Source organism: Cyrtonyx montezumae, unplaced genomic scaffold (assembly GCF_038088225.1).
Source record: "Cyrtonyx montezumae isolate F1298 unplaced genomic scaffold, pur_monq_1.0 scaffold_19, whole genome shotgun sequence".
Taxonomy (NCBI): Eukaryota; Metazoa; Chordata; class Aves; order Galliformes; family Odontophoridae; genus Cyrtonyx; species Cyrtonyx montezumae.
In genome coordinates this window covers 1,953,807-1,970,410 of record NW_027071925.1, presented here as the reverse complement: position 1 = coordinate 1,970,410, position 16,604 = coordinate 1,953,807, and positions in this window count along the sequence as shown.

The window sequence follows — 16,604 nt, the reverse complement described above, 5'->3', positions numbered from 1 at the left end:
GAGACACACCTGGGCTTCGGTTACGTGCTAAATCAGGGTCGTGGCAGGCATATAAAGCTGAGATTTCAGAGCTGGGAAGAGAGATAATAGATGTGGCAGTTGTTTATGCAAAAGAGCAACTGCTGAAATGGGGTTTGGAATGATGTGTTTTGTCTTTTTTTAACGCCTTTCTCTGAATCCATGTGATGTTTGTGCAGCGACAGTGGAATAATGAGTAAAATTACCTGAGATGGATTTTCTCACTGCAGAAAAGTTGCTGTGCAGCTTCCTCTGAAGGCAGCGAGCTTTGGGGTGTGCCCCAGAGCACCTGCAGTGCTACAGACTGACCCAGGGATGTGGGGCCATGATGTGATAGAAATTAAAGACATAACAAGAGCAAAGTGAAGCCCGAGACCACCTCAGCCAGTTCCAGCCACAGCAATTCCCTGTCCTCAGTTTTGTATGAGCCCAAGGAATACCATTCCCTGTGCGAAAGTGTGTGATTATTTCTGGAAAGAAAAGCTATTGAGGACTTAGTGCCAGTGTTGGCATCATTACAAATGCAAAAAGGAAACTGTCAAATAACCGCTTGTGTTTTCAGATGTACCACATGTGACTGGGGCCGTGTTAGAAAACACGATCCATCCCATGTAAATCATGAACCGTTGAACAAAAGTCCTGTTTGTAAATCTGAGCACTGGCAGACAGCTTTTGAAGCTCTCCGGTTTGAAAACAGTTCTGTGATGCTTTGAGCGAGCACAGAAATGCAGTGGGACTCAGCCAGGATCTCTGGACTTTGCCAAGTTTCTACTCAAACCCTCTCTGCCTGCATAAATGAGGAGTAAAACTGGAGTAACGACCTCCAAATTGGGCTTGACACAAAAAGCAGCAAAACCTAACTCCAGAGAACACTGCTCCAAAAAAAAAAAAAAAAAGACCAGTTTCTCATACTTTTAAAATAATTCCAGTTGATTTGCCCCTCCTGAGAACACACAACAAGTGAAATCTCACAACTAAATTGAATATCACTCATTTATTATTCAGCTTTTGACATCAGTCCATTAAGCCTCTTTACTCACATGCAAAGATAGAAAAAGAAAAAGGCTTTTGAGGCTTAGAGCCAGAATACCAAATCCTGAGATAGCTGGACATCTAAGGAAACTGTATTTTTATTAAGTGATCTAAGAAAATGGTCCACTCAAGTAGCAAATGAGAACATTAAAGGGAATTTTGTTCGACTCACCACTCGTTACGGCTTGGATGTTTTATGGAATGTGTACTTTTCAACAGAACCCTTGCCTAGAAGTTTGTCAGGAAGATAGATTCACAGACTGGGAATTCATTGGACTGAAGGGACCTCACAGCCCCCCTGGTTTCTGTTCTTCAAGAACTAATCCTCTGGGCAGTGCTGCTCAAGGCAGATTGGTGTGGGCAAGCTGGCCTCAGGACCACCAGAGTCATAGAATCATTAAGACTGGAAAAGACCACAGTGATCATCCAGTCCAACTGTCTTACACATCATTCCCTGGGCAGGTCCTTCTCAAATGTTAAATAACTTTCTAAAAATGCATTTCACAAGGGAGTTAAGATTTCAATGTGAAAGCTGCAGGAATGCTGGGTTCTAAACCAAGGTGAACCTTGCATCAGAACTTCAGCAAGTTGCTTTCTCTCTCCGTAGCAGTATTTGTGCTGGATACCTGGGATGCTCGAAAGGTGCTAAAATCAGGTGTTTGTATTCAAGATCCACTTCTCCAGACTCCAAAATTATCTTTTAGATTTTTGTTGAAAGACTTAGGACAAGTGGGCATGCATTTTTAATTTAGAGAGTCAAGGAACAAAAGGAAAATTGATGATATCAAGTGGGGGAGAGTGTGGGAGGCAAGAAAATGAAGCTATTCACGTATTACAGCAAAAGAAGAAGAGCTCTGATGAACCCAGAAAGCAGCTCAGGCTAAATTTTGCCTGTGAGCAGGTTGTGGCCAAAATGGAACACCCACATGCTGCTGAATAAGGCCAGACTGTTGACTGCACAAGTTGGACCAGGCTTGACACGCTGAGTACTGGGGGACTTGCTCCCTTCAGTCATTTCATTGCTTCTCTTCTTTGAGTTTATCTAGATGTAGCAGAAATGCTAAGCCGTGGCCTGAAACAGTGACTGTGCACCTGGTGGGAATGCAGGGCCAACCTAGGGGAGCATGCAGTGCACCTGAGTGACTGAAAGGGGTGGAGCCAAGATCCACCCCTTCCCAGACCTCATTTGAGGGTTGGCAGTGGAGGCAAGGGGACTTTGCTAGAAATCCTTGCATACCTGAGACCTTCTGAGGGTAAACATCTTCTTTCTTTTGTTTCTGTGCCTATAGCAGTTGTGTTTGATCAAGTTCTTGCTTGCTGCAGCTTAGGACCTTGCTGCTCTGCTGTCATTGCTGCATTTCTCCTTTGTGTTACACTAGGGAAGATTGGAGCTCTTTTATTTCGTAGTAAGTCTTGATCTATCTAAAGTGACTTGATGGGCCTTCTGTAAACAATCTGATCATACAAATCAATAAATGGCATACTGTATTTCTTACTCCTTCCTCAGGAGTTAATATCAGGTTGGATTTCTGGAAAAGCTTCTCTGGAGCAGCGGTGATGCAGTGGTACGGGCTGCCCAGGGAGGTGGTGGGGTCACCATTCCTGGGGGTGTTCCAAAACTGTGGAGATGTGGCACTGAGGGATGCAGTCAGTGGATGTGGTGGGGGTGGGCTGGGGTTGGACTGGATGACCTCAGATATCTTTTCCAACCCTAGTGATTTTGTGATTCTACGATTCTCCGCAGTATCTTCCTATAGTCTAAAACAGGGCTGAAACAGATGAACCTATGGTTTGCTCTAGGCCTGTGATACCTCTAATTCTGGAAAACAAAGAATACCTTCATTTTATATTGTCAGGCTTTGATTTTGCTAGGATAAATATTTCTTTCCTGCTAAACCTGCCAAGACCTGGGGGCACACATGCTTTTATTCTTTGAGCGTCTGCAATCTACAGAGAAGTCTGTCTATATAATATACATGGGTGATATTGTACTGCTGCAGTGAAAGTAGAAATGGTAGCATGGACAAGGCAGCCCAAAAGCCACTTCTCAGAGATTTGCAGGGTAAATCTTTCTCAGGTGAGAAAGAGCTTAGCAGTCATCTTTGGGGCTTGCAGGCCTGGGGGAACTGTACCCAGCAATGCCCCATGAATCACTGTGAGATAACACCAAGCAGAGCAGCCGAGATTTTCCACCAACATGAAAAGACCAGGAGCTAAATTTGAGACAAAAGCAGAAGTTTAACAAGTTACAGTGATCAAAGAGTTTTCAAAGGAACATTCAATTCTATCTGCGACACCTAAATGGAGGAGTTGTTCTTTTATTTATTTATTTTGTGATAAAGAGGGTTATTAGGTCTTGTTATCTCTCTTCTCTCTAACACATTCTGCTGAAAGCCTCAGCAAAAAAAAAAAAGGCGTGCTTTGTGAGCAGCGGTGACAAGTGAAAAAGAAAGATTAAAATTAGTTAAAGGATAAAAAAGAGTGTATATTTTACAGTCAAAATCTCCTGGTGTAAGCACTGGTGCATTCAAATGGAGAGAACAGATCTTGATTACGATGCAGCTCCAAGTGGCTGGCTGTGATCTTTCTACAGACAACTGAAATAGTTTCAGCGCTTGGAATTTGGAAGCAAACCATGCAAAAAGAGCTTACTGCTCCAGGATTCATCACAAGCATCGGCTGAAAGATGAGAAGGCTGCGCATGCTGGAACCAAATTGGCAGGGGGAAACCAGGAATCGTAGGCTTGGGAAGCTGAGACTGTGAGCAAGGGAAGATGCTGTATCCAGATGCCAGGTTCTGGTTTAAGGTTACTGAGCATTTGTGGTGAGAAGGTTCTCAGGTTTTATAGCTCTTGCTTGTAGTCCTTTTCCTGCCTCCAACCATATCTTTTTTCCTTGGAATCTTCTTATTAATCACTTTTTTTTTTTTTTTGCTCTTAGAGCCTGATGCAAAGCCCAGCAAAATCAATGGAAAATTCTCTGTTGACTTAGCTATCTGTAGTTTATGCCCCAGTAAGTTCTCAGTCTTTGAGCTAGATGATGTTTACACTTGCCTTTTTTTGCTAGCATAAATGTGGAAGAAACAGCTTCCTTAAATTGCTGTAGGAATTTGAAATTTGTTCTGAAATTAGTTCTCTTTGGGAAAAAAGCACACCAGAAAAACAACTATTATTCCGACTAAGATATTTACATCATGCTTTGCAGACCCAGCCCTTCTCATCCAACAGAATTCAATCAGCATGCTGTGCCACACAGCCAGCACCCGTGGCATTCCCATGGCTGTTCTCCATCAGCCCCATGAACCTGGCACAGCCACGGCACCACGATGCTCCTCTGCCACTGGGACGGGACAGGTCAGCCTCTGCTCCAGGGTAACAGCGATAGGATGAGAGGGAATGGCTTAAAGTTGAGCCAGGGAAGGATGAGATGGGCTGTGTCTACACAGGGTGCTGTTTGGGCTGTGGGGGTCAAAAAGGAGACAGCTGCCTCCCCAGGTGCACCCAGCTTGTGCTGGGCTCTCTGCAGGGCACACAGGAGGAAAGGTCAACCTTCAGGCTTTGGGGCCATTGGCAAGAGCTGCTTGGTGTGACAGGGAAAAGGCACTGTGCTCTGCAGCGGCTGTTAGACCTGATTTAGCTACTGAAAGAAGAAGGCACGAAGACATTAAACCTCTTATCATCCCAACGGAGTGAAACTGGAGGAAAAAAAACCAAGTTATTTGGCAGCAAATGGGTTTATTAACTTCTAAAATGATGCGTGTTTGAATGTGATAGGGGAAGTAGCATTCATCAGAGTGTTCGCTGCATCAAAAGACAAATTAATCCTTTGAAGAAACCTGGCTTTCAGACATCACCCACGTTCAGCAGGAGCTGAGAGCGGGGCTGGGAGCTGCTCCCTGCACAGGAGGACCCATGGGTGGCACAGTTTTGGGTGCAGCTACTCTCCTGGGCCGGGACCTCACGTGAGGCTGCTCCCAGCTCTCCTTCAGCTCCTTCTCTGCTTCAGGGCTCAGGAACAGAGTCCCATTGGGGTGGCAGAAGGGATTCTGGTGGCTTTATCCCTTGCTCCATCACCCTGCTGCTGGCACACCATGTCCCAGCCCCACAGGGCTTTCCTAGGCGCTGCTGCTCTCTCCCATCCATCAGAGATATCACTGTCAATGCGTGGGCAATGTTGTAAATATCCTAGGAGAGCCATCAGCTGGCTGCACGTTGCAGAAGGATCTCTATTTCCTCTGCTAATAATGCTCCACAAGAGGAATATAATTTTCTGTCATGGAAACCAGCGCTCTGGTTTTTGGTGCTTTTAGCCAGGATGGCTCTGTTTTTTCAATCTGCTGTTTCCTGTAAGATGCCTTCTCCCCTGGAAGGAAGCTGCTGAGTCCTGCTGGCATGACACCCTGCTCACGCTAACGATGGGATACGTGAGCGGTATCTCTCCAGATGGGAAAGTGACATCCCACACTGTGTTAAACAGGGATAGGCAGAAATGGGAGAATCTGCTACCTGCTTTCTCCTGCCTCCTGGAGAGCATGCAGATACCTAAGGCATCTTTCTCAACATCCACTGAGGTGTCTTGATGTCTGCACATTGTCTAGCACAGTACAATAATGGATAATGCTGAAATTTCAGCCCTGTATTCTGAGTTTGGCCATCCCGACACAGGGATGTGAGACACTGGGCTACCTGAAGCATTGTGAATTTGCTGCAAATCTTGATTGCTCCAGGTTATTTCCCTTTTATGCACTGCTATCTTCTATTTTACAGTTCATTTAGATGGGTTTTAAGACACTTGAGCAATAATTGACTCTGTTTTCCTTGTCCATATAGATAGCTTTCTGTAGAGATTCTGTTCTGGGGGGAAATAAAGGTCCCCAAATATTTTGCTAGATCTGAGCCAATGTTTCAGCTTCTGGCTTTCCATAGCAGCACATGCTGCTCCTGTGTATCTGTGCAGCAGCTGAACAGGATGGCTGTTGCTCACCTGGGGACAGAGTGGTTGTAGTGTGGCAGTGCATGAGGCAGCAGAGGTTTGGGGTAATCCCAGCAGCCCCAGCTCTGCCCCAAACCCACACTGAGGATGGAAGAGCCAGGGATGGGTGAACCCTGCGCTCAGCTGGAGCTCAGGGAAATTCAAACGACAGCAGTGCTTGAAGGAGGAAATTGCAACGGAGTGGGTGTAGTCAAACATTTCACATCTGACAGTCCTTTTTCTGCACTGTCAGATATTGGTCTGTAATTAGGACTGGGATTTCTGGTGCTGAATAAGCAGCTGTTTCTCCAGCAATGAGGACTGGGATCTTCTATTTTGCTTTTTCAACTATAGCTTGAAAGGCCTGGTGCAATGGAATGCTCCTTGTGCTGCAGCTCAGCACCCTGTTGGGCTGGGAAGGGCTGCTATTCCCATCTCACAGACGTGCAGACGTGGCTCAGAGCAGGGGGAGGGCAGAGCTACATCCCAATCCTATGAATCCCAGGCTTCAGTTTCCAGGCAGCTTTGTGGGTAAGAGGATAAGATCACCCTTTTAGGAGAACTGTTGGAAGATCTGCATTTATTGCTTGTCTTCATTGCTAACACATTAAATCAGTTTTCCTCCTTTTGGAGGGGCTGGCAGGCTGTTACAACAAACCAGGGCAAATTCAAAGGGCACACTCCTTCCCTGACATCCCAAATGCTCTGCACAGGGCTGTCATGGGACAGAAGCCCAGAGCTCGTGTCCGCAGCCTTGCAGCAAACAACTGGGAGATGGGGACAGCTACGATGGTCTTTCTTCCCTGGATTTGCATGGGCAAGCGCTGGAGCAGTTTCTGGGGTTTGAAGATTTCTTCCCCTGCTGTCAAGGGAAGGGAAGCAAAGGAGCCTTTGAAGGCTCTGAAACCCAAGCAGGGCTGCTGGGGACGGTGGCTTGTGGGCACATTCCTGCAGGGCTGCAGCCCTGGGCTCCATCCCAGCGGGGAAGGGGCTCTTGGAGCAGTGGCTGTGACGCACGCAAAGGGCTCCAGGGAAACGCACACATTTTTTCCTATGAAAATATTTAAAAAGCATGAGAGAGATGGCCCGGGTGGGAAATACATCCTAACAGATGTGTAATATCATTAAAGCTGACTCTAATATAATCTAAGCCTCAGTTTTGTGTATTAATGCTTTGTTTATCTTTAAGCACAGATGGATATTTTTATTAGCATTACTTTGTTGATGCAGCTCCTAGAAAGGTTAGTCCGGAGGGCAGATGTCTGTGTTATGAGGCAGCCCTCATGCTGGGGTGACTAATCAGAAAGGTGCAGCTTTTCCGTGAAATTTCAATTAGGAAATTAAACCCTGTAAGCATGGGCAGCCCGGATTTGCTGCTTAGTCCATGTGGACAATTCAGACAAGTGGGAAAAATCCTTGGGCCCTGGAGCATCTCATAGCCTGGGGAGCTTGGCTGCCTCTGCACCCTCTCAGGTTAACTCCATCCTGGCTGCATCCACGCCCATGGCAATATGAAGTGAGTGGATGTCAGAGGTGCTGGTGAGCCAGGAATGCTGGTAGCAGGACAAGTGTGATATCTCTGGGCCAATCTTCCTCTTAGGATCTGTGCTTTCTGGATTGAGCACAGCTCTGCTGATGAATGGGGTGGACTGGAGCTGAATGGGGACTGAGAGGCTTGATTGAATGTCTGTGCTGGGAAAAGTGAGCCAAAACACTCATAAACATGGGGCAAACTGGCTTTCTGAATCCTTGAAGCAGACTTTGAAACAATATATGCTGAAGACATTCTTATTAGATGCAGACCCTGATTTCTTGTTTGTGATAGAGTCCAGACCCATTACAGTCAATTGGAGGCTGCTCATTAAATTAGACCCTGGAGTGGAAGCCAGGCCCAGTTTCCTTAGAGATTTCACAGTTCCTGTCTGAAAGGATAACACCTGTTGGGTCTGGGCACCTGCGAGCCCACAGCTCCCAGAGTCTGGAGTATGTGCTGGTCCCATACGATGCCTAGCATGAAGGTGATGGAGGAAGCCATCCCAGTGCTCCTTCTCCTGCCTGACCCCACAGAGCTCCCACTGTGTGGTTACATCACCTGGGAGGAAGAGGAGGATGTGTCCCATTGCCAAAAGGAATACCGGGCCTTCCATTGTGTCTTTTGCTGAGCAGGGGGACATAGAAGTGTGGCCTTAAGGTCCCAGATGGAGGCTCTTGCTTTCCTTAACATGCTAAAAGGGTTTTGATAATTTATTTTAATTCATAGTTCATGCTGTGGTCCCAGCAGTTTGTTCCTGAGGGAATGTATAAACCATGGCACTGCAGCCATGAGATCTAAGGAGAGGAGGGGATGAAAGTATCCCTTTTGGGGGATTTTGACTTCTCCAGCTCTCATGCCCAAAGATCAGCCCATCAGCCTCCAAAGCCCTCTGCTACAATTCCAAAGAAGCAAAATTTCAAGCAGAGCAGCTGCTTGGGCTGCACGGATAGGGGCAGTCACTGCGATCCCCATCCCCTCATCCTAACCTGGGACACAGGGAGAACCCCTGCCCTCCTAGAGCAGAATGTAAGAGCAATGGAAGGCCACAGCACCACGGGGAAGAAAGCTCTGTTCAGTTCTTATAGAGATGCTGTCATGAGACCATGGACCATTGGAGTATTGCTTTGGGGATTCTACCCATATGTTGCTCATGGAGAGCACAAGACAGCCCCTTGGAAATAAGATTCACTCAAGCAAGGTTCTTCATCTGTGTTCTGCCAGAAGATCCTGCCCGGGGAGGCAGATAGATCCAAAAATCCCAGGGAAAAGGACAAACAGCCAGAAGAAAGCAGGGGTTTTGCAGCAGATTGTGAAATGCCTGTGGTCTGTGCCATAAGGAGGTGACCTTATGAAACATCCTGGGCCGGTTCATGGGCAGCAGCTCCATCCGGAGGAGATGGGATGGGAAAAATCTTGGTCTGTCTCTCATGCTTCATGGTTTGTTCTGATGTCTTGTGTTGACCCAGTGTACCAGGAGCATAGGGATTGCTGTTTGGGAATCACCTTACATTAAGCAGAAGCCAGCTGGGTTTTTCAACATCTCATTACACTGAGCATATTTCCTCATAACTTGTCCTATCTTTGTATGATTTTTAGAAGTCAATTTTTTTTTTCTCTTTCTTCATAACCACCTCAGAACAGGTTGGCTTGCTGTCTGAGATTCATCCCAAGAAGCCTGGTGGTCTGGTGCAGGCAGCAGGTTAGTTTTTTTTCACCCGTGTGAACATTCACAGCATCACAATCCCTTCTACATAAAAAAACAGAGCCATCACAAACACATACAGAAGCTGTAAATCTCACAAGTTAAGAAGCATGTCTCTCATAACTTTCTTCATTGTTAGTGCCTAAATATGACTGATTTTTTAATGCATGGTCCAAAATCAGTAGCAGAAACGCCCACTTGTAGTAATGTCAAGAATCTGGCTCTCTAGTTTAAGATATGGAATGAATATAAGAGAAGCAAAGACACAGGTCTGCAGGCCCCACAGCTCCGGGCAGAGCTGAATGCTTCATTTCAGCTGCATTCTAACTCTGAAGTCTAAAGAGTGTTTTAAGGAAGAATTTTAGAGATAGTCAACCTTGGTTTGAGACCCTGCCAAGTAAAAATCAGTATCTGTTGGGTGATGCTGAGAGATGAGATGGAGGGCTGAGCACCCTGCAGACCCCACCCTTGGATGACTTGGGATAGAAGGGACCTTAAAAGTCATTACATCTTAAAGATCTATACAGATTTTTGTATCTCTGCATGGCAGACAGACCTGAAGCAAAGCCCGTATTCCTATATCACTATCATAAGGAGGTACATCTTCCCAGTTTGAGGCAAAAATGCATACTTTTAAGTTCCTCTTCTTCTGCCATCACTACTTTCACACTAAGCAACCTGAGCATAGGCAACCTCTACCAGTTCAGCAGTTTCTGTAAAGGCACAAACACGCATTAACAGGTGGTGAATGAAGCTAGATTCCCTCATATGTTTTGCATCAATTTTCATCATTGACTACAAAGCTGTTACAAATGGACCTGCCAAGCTTTGCTGGCACCTTGCAGGATAAATGATGCGGATCGGGGGCCGCCTGTGCCCACTGCACCATCCGTGCGTGCTGTCAGCCCGAGGAACGTCTTTGTGAACATCTGTTGGAGTTTGAGGAGAGATGGCAGAAGGAGGAGGTGAAAGCCCCCAGTAATGGATGTTCTTGAAGTTTTTGGGAGCTCAGTGGGAGAGAGGAAGTGGGGGGGGGAGGGTGAAATCAACGAGAGAGAGAGAGAATGTGTTGCCTGGCAGTCACTCATCACTTGAGCCAGGTGATTATTAATTATCCCCATGCATTGATGCAATTTGCTGGTTTTCTGGGTAGGTGGATGCTGCTCTTAGTCATCCTGGCATTTTTAAAGACGAATGAAGAATTACCCAAAACATAGAGCCAGGAGTGAGAAAGATAAATAACACCAAGAAGCTGATCACTGCCCGTCTGTCATAAAATTTCATTAGCTCTGACAGTCCGTACAACATAAGCAACAAATGAATGCTAACTATGCTTCCTCTCTGTCTGCTTCCACATCTCACTCATGTTGCTCTGCTTGGAAGAAGAGCTGCCCAGACAAACCTCGAGGACAAAGGGACTCCTTGCAGGATCAGGATTGCACTTTGACAGGACCGTGGAGGGGATACCTCTGTATGAGCTCCTTGCCAAGAGTGTTTCTTGACTGGGAAGGATGGATGTCAATCTGTGCAGTACCCAAGGGGATGGCTTTGCTCCCAGTGAAGGGGCTGAGAACTGTTCATCTCTTCAGAGGTGGTTCTTTTGCTGGGGTAATACTTCCTTCCATTAGAAAATAATGGGTGAATAGAGTCAGACAGAGGGTGACCAGGATCCCTGCAATACTTGGGTATTAGGCATTATGTTTCTATTTCCTTGATCCATACCAGCACTGCTGTTCCAATGCCCTGACCCACATCATCAACATTTCAGCTGGAAACCAGCATTGGTGGCCTCTTGACTTGGCTGAAAAATCCCTCAGCTCCTGCCCTGGGCTATCAGAACTGTTCTTCATGTAGGGGCGTGCAGGCAGCTGAGACAAGTTAGGGTTCTCCCACCTACAGCCATATGCTAGAGCCTCTGCTGCCCTTTTCATCTTTAAGTTGTAGGTAATGAAAATAAATATCATGAGGTCTATAATAACGACATGGAATGGGATGTTTTGATCATATTAATTGCTCAGGCTGTTGCAATGCAGGATCACAAATCAATGTTTCCCCAGTGGCTGGCTCAGATTCCCTTTGCACGTTTAAACAGATGTGACCTTGATGAGGAGAGATACTGGGGGCTTGAGGCAAGCTTGCAAGACAGATGAATGTGCTCTGGCAGATTTATGAGGAGCTATTCCTCAATGCAGAAAAGTCTATCTTCTTTCACCTAAACGCTCCTCCAAAAGTGACTTTTTCCATGTACAAAACACAAGCAATCTGCAAAGCTAGTGACAATGTCAGGAGGTCTTTAAGGAAAAATGTTTCCACAGGGCTGGAGCACAGAGGCAGCAAAGTGAAAACAGAGGTGTGATTCATTCAGAGCAAGGTGTCCTCATTCATTTATAGCAGTTTGCTCTCCACGTAAAGGATATCCTGCTCAGACAATGTGGGCACTTTCTTGTAATCCGTCCTTGCATCACAAGAGATCTTGGATTTCTTCCTGTGCAACTGAGTCTCTTTCATTTAGAGTCACCTCCCATCATGCCAAGAAAACCCACAGCAGCTGGTAGGGTTGAAAGAGGTGTCTGTAAACACATGTTTACTGAGACTACTGGTAAACCAGCCCCTGAGTCGTCACCTCCTGAGGATGTATGTTTCAATTCTTCCTCATCTCAGGAAATAACATCAGGCTTTCACTAGTTCCTGATGTGAAATTAGGAACTGAATGTCCAAGTACTGTGTGTGTGTGTGATGGAGATCAAGATGGAGACAGGAGGTTTGCTTAGGGCTGGAATAATATGCTTTGACTCTGAAACCTTTTGAAAACAGCTGAAGTAAGTTAGTAAATACTAATTGCAGCTAGGCCTAACCATGATACGCTTGTTAGCATATTTAAAACCTCTTCATTGGTATCACAGCTGCTGGAGTGTGGGATGTCCAGGAGCCCATCTGGACTGGAGATAACCCTGTTGAGTTACAGAGGTCCAAGAGCTGAACACGGCGTGTTCTGCCTCATCCAACCTGGAGTCCCTTGCCCCTGGGAGCCTTACACAGGCGTTTCTCATAATGCCAGAGTCCATTTCCAGATTTAGACCTGGGATGACTTCGGGATAGCCTCCTCAAGTTCACTATTGATGTGGTCTCATAAACACTAGGGATCATCATGACCACCTAGACTCATTCCTAGCCTGCAGGAGTTATTCCTGTTTGAACCACAGCATGGAAAAGCATCCCATCCTGACCTCAAAAGTTCCGGTGATGGAAAGATCTGCCCTAAGTCTTGCAAGTTCTTCCAGAGATTAATTAGGGTCATGTTGTGGTTTAACCTGGCAGGTGGCTGAGCACCACAGTCGTTTCCTCACTCTCCCTCCTTCCCAGTGGACTGGGAGAGAGAACTGGGAAAAACAAAGTAGAACTCATGGGTTGAGATAAAACTATTTGCTAAGATAGAGAAAAGGATAATAATTATGATATACATATATACAAGTGTATATAACAAGTGATGTACAAGCAATTGCTGACCACCTCCTGATTGATGCCCAGCTAGCTACCAAGCAGTGGAAGAGCAGTAGATGAACTCCCACCCCCTTCAAAACTCCTTCCACATAATGTCACGTGGTATGGAATATAACTTTGCCCAGTTTAAGTCAACTGTCCTAATTCTGCTCCCTTCCAGCTCCTTGGGCCCTTCACTGAGAATGGCCTTGGCTCTGTACAGCACAGCTTAGCAACTATAAACACTGATGTGTTATCAACATTGTTTTTCACCCTCAGCCAAAACAGAGCATCGTATCAGATACTCTGAAGAAAACAATTCCATCCCAGTTGAAACCAAGACAGGTCACTGCTAGGGAGGAAAATAATTCACCTTGCTTTTAATCTACATTTGTTTAACTTCAGCTCTCAGACCACCTGGGGAGTGCAGCTCTAAATGCTTCAGGGTAAGTGTGGTTGAGTAGACTCCTCCACTACCAAGATGGAGAGGCTGGAGCAGATCACACTGGTCAGGTAACCCTCATGTGAGAGGACCAATTAATTTGATGGATGGGGTTATAAAAGGTGAAGCCTCTACAGGAGGAGGTATCCCTGCCAGAGAGGGAAGTGGGGATTTCCTGTCTTGGGGGGCTCAGATACACAGCTTTGGTTGGATGAGAGCAGCTGAGGTGCAGCTGTCGTGAAAGAAGTGGAGAAAACTGATTGTCCCAGTGAGGACATAGGGCCTTGTGATGTGTGTCAGGAGGGAGAAAAGTGGAGGAGATTAGGATGGGATGCTGCAGATGGGGCAGCCTTTCCCAGGGCAGTTGCACTACCAATGCTTTTTGAGTCCTGCCTGCGGATGCCAAACTGCCTGGCAGCAGCAGGGAGGTGTCTGCAGTTCAGCACATGAAATCAGGGTACCTGTGGCTGAGAACAACAGAGGATTCAACCTACTCCTTGTCCTGGCTGAGCCCTCGAGGGATACTCGAGAGCTACAGAGCGGGATGCAGAGGTCCAGGCTGTGATCAGGAGCTTCATACTCATCACACAGATGTGGAAAACTCCACAGGCCTCCAAGCTGGAAATGAGATCACAAAGAAGAGTTGCACTGATCTCATTTGCAGGGTAGGAGACAGCTTCCTAGTGCACATGGCTTCAGAAGGCTCTGAGTGCAAACCTCTGGTACCTGAGAGCTTGCCTGCACTGAGCTGACCCTAACACCATCCAGCCAAGGTGAAAGAACAAAGGTAAGGCAGAAACAGTACTTTTTGCACTTCCATTTTAGTGCGAAACAGACTTGGGTCCTCTAAAAATGCAAGATTGGATGAGATGGCTGCATCCAGGTGTTCCACAGCTGTGACCAAAGGGAAGATCTTCCTAACCGCATCTGTAATTTGTTGACATAAATGTTGCCACTGTAAGAAGTCATATCCTTTCAAAATCCTCTGTCTGATGTTAACTTATCCTTTTTGAATCCTGGGCAGTCCATTCCCTTGATCTGATGGAGGACTTCTCCATGTCCTGATTCCACTGTGCCATGATTAGAAATGGCATGACTACTGCAACAGGGGGCTCAGCAAGAGTCAGAATAAGGCACTGCACCATTCAGGGGAATTTCATGAACTCACCACTTTGGCTTTAAACTGAAACTATCCCTAATTAACAACTTTTCTGCTCATGAGGAATACTTAGTCCCTAACAGGCTGCAAGTTCATTGAACGAGGGCAGTTGCTGCTAGAGAAAGTCCTTCCTTACCATTACCGTGCCTTGTATTTGTGAAAGTTTAATTATCACAGCAATCATTTGTCCAGTGTTGAAAAGCTGCAAGGACAGAAAGAAAAGTCAATAAGTTTGACCTCACTTCTGGGAGAGAAACTCCTGGGAGTCATTATAAGTCAACTGTGGAAGAATCAACACGCATTTAATGGATGAGTCTGAAACAAATTCTTTCCAGAGCCAACATTCTTCTGCGCTCCAACCCATACCCGAATGAGCAGAGAACTGAGGTCATCTTCTGCAGCTAAAGCCCTCCTCCACCTCCGGTGTCTGAGGAGAGAGCAAGAGGATAAGTGGAAAATAATTTATATGACCTGAAGGGAAACCAAGTTTGTCAGTATTTCCTCAAGTTGCAAAAGCAGCAGCAATATATTCAAATGTGGTCAGATGTGACACGTTCATTTTTCTCACTTAGGTCCCGGTTCTGGAAAACGTCTTGGAGGAGCACTTCAGCTGTGCTGACGCTCAGAGCTGGGTGTGAACCCCACGCAGCCCAGAGAAACTCAAGCACGTGCTTACAGATAAGCATGAATGCACTCAAGTGGTGTCCTGATTAGGGCATGTGCTTAAGTGCCTCCTTGAGTTGGAGCCTCTGGCTTTGAACAGGCACTCCCATTCTCCGTGTGTTATGCAGACAGAACTAACTAAATACTCGCTTGTTTTCTGTAGCACTGACCAGAACCACCTCAAGCACCAGGGCAGCAGACATAAGCAGGAAAATTGACTCTGATCATCCCTGGGGTCGTTTAACTAAAACACACATTTCAGTCGAGCCAAGTGTTCACCAGCGCTTTTCAACTCCCCTGGTGTCAAAACAATTAGCAGATCACAGCAGCGCCGGATTGCTGGTGCTGCAGTGGAAGCATCTGGCCAGCACATGGAGGTGGGACGCCAGCGCAGGGCGAGATCCTCCTGTGATGCTGTTTGGGTGACTCTTGCATGGGTTATGCAATTCAGATTTCTTGAAAGTAGATGACTGCTTTAATTCTTGGTTTGTCTCAAAGGAGGAGGGCACTCTTTGCAGGTAACTGTGCGAGCTCTCACATCTGTGCCTTTAATGCAAACTGGAGAATCAGTCTGGAGGAGAGGAGGCTCTGGGGAGAGCTGAGAGCGGCCTTTTGATAACTAAAGGAGGGCTAAAAGAAAGAAGAGGATGGGCTCTTTCGCTGGGTCTGTTGTGATGGGACAAGGGGAAATGGTTTCAAACTAAAAGATGGGAGATTTAGATTGGATATAAGGAAGAAGTTTTGTACAATAAGGGCGGTGAGGCAGTGGCACAGGTTGCCCAGAGAGGTGGTGGTGCCCCATCCCTGTAGACAGCCAAGGTCAGGGGATGGGCTGTGAGCACTGATGGAGCTGTGGGTGTCCCTGCTCAGTGCAGGGGGTGGCACCAGGTGGCTTTTAGGGGTCTCTTGCCACTCAACACCATTCTGTGGTTCTATGATTCTATAATCCCAAATATGAATCAACGCCATTCAAAATGGAACTTGCTAAGAAGCACAAAAAGCTGGATATTCTTCCTAAATCTGAGACTTCCTTCCTGTTAATTGTACCCCATTCCACCTTGACAATTCCAGTAGGTATAATTTAAGGAAAATCCTCCTTTGTCTCAGGTTGGGGGATGAAATCAGAGCTGTCCGGTTGGGAATACACTGCTGCATGATAACAGCCTTTGCAAGGCACAGGGAAGCAGACTCAGCCTGTGCGGGTGAGAGTTTGGGGCACATCTGACATTTTGATGCACTGCTGGGTGGCCTCAGTTTGTTCTGCCTCCAAAGGGGACACAGCTGCAGGTATCCTCCTGCATCTCCTGCCAAGCACCCGATGAAAAAGGCTGAGCAGATAGCAGCTCTTGTGAAATATATCCTAAAAAGCTGAGCTGCAAATACTTACCCAGCAAGAATTAGACACAGATAGATTGTCAGCTGGTCATAAAGCTCCCATTCAGTCAGAAATGGATTTCATTCATCAAATACATTTTTCACATAGCTTCAGATCTGGCTGAAAATGTTCCTTCTCATTTTATTATATGGCATTTATTAACACAGCTATTAGCTATGTTAATGCAACCTCAATGGTATTTTCATTGACTCCTAACAGACACTTACT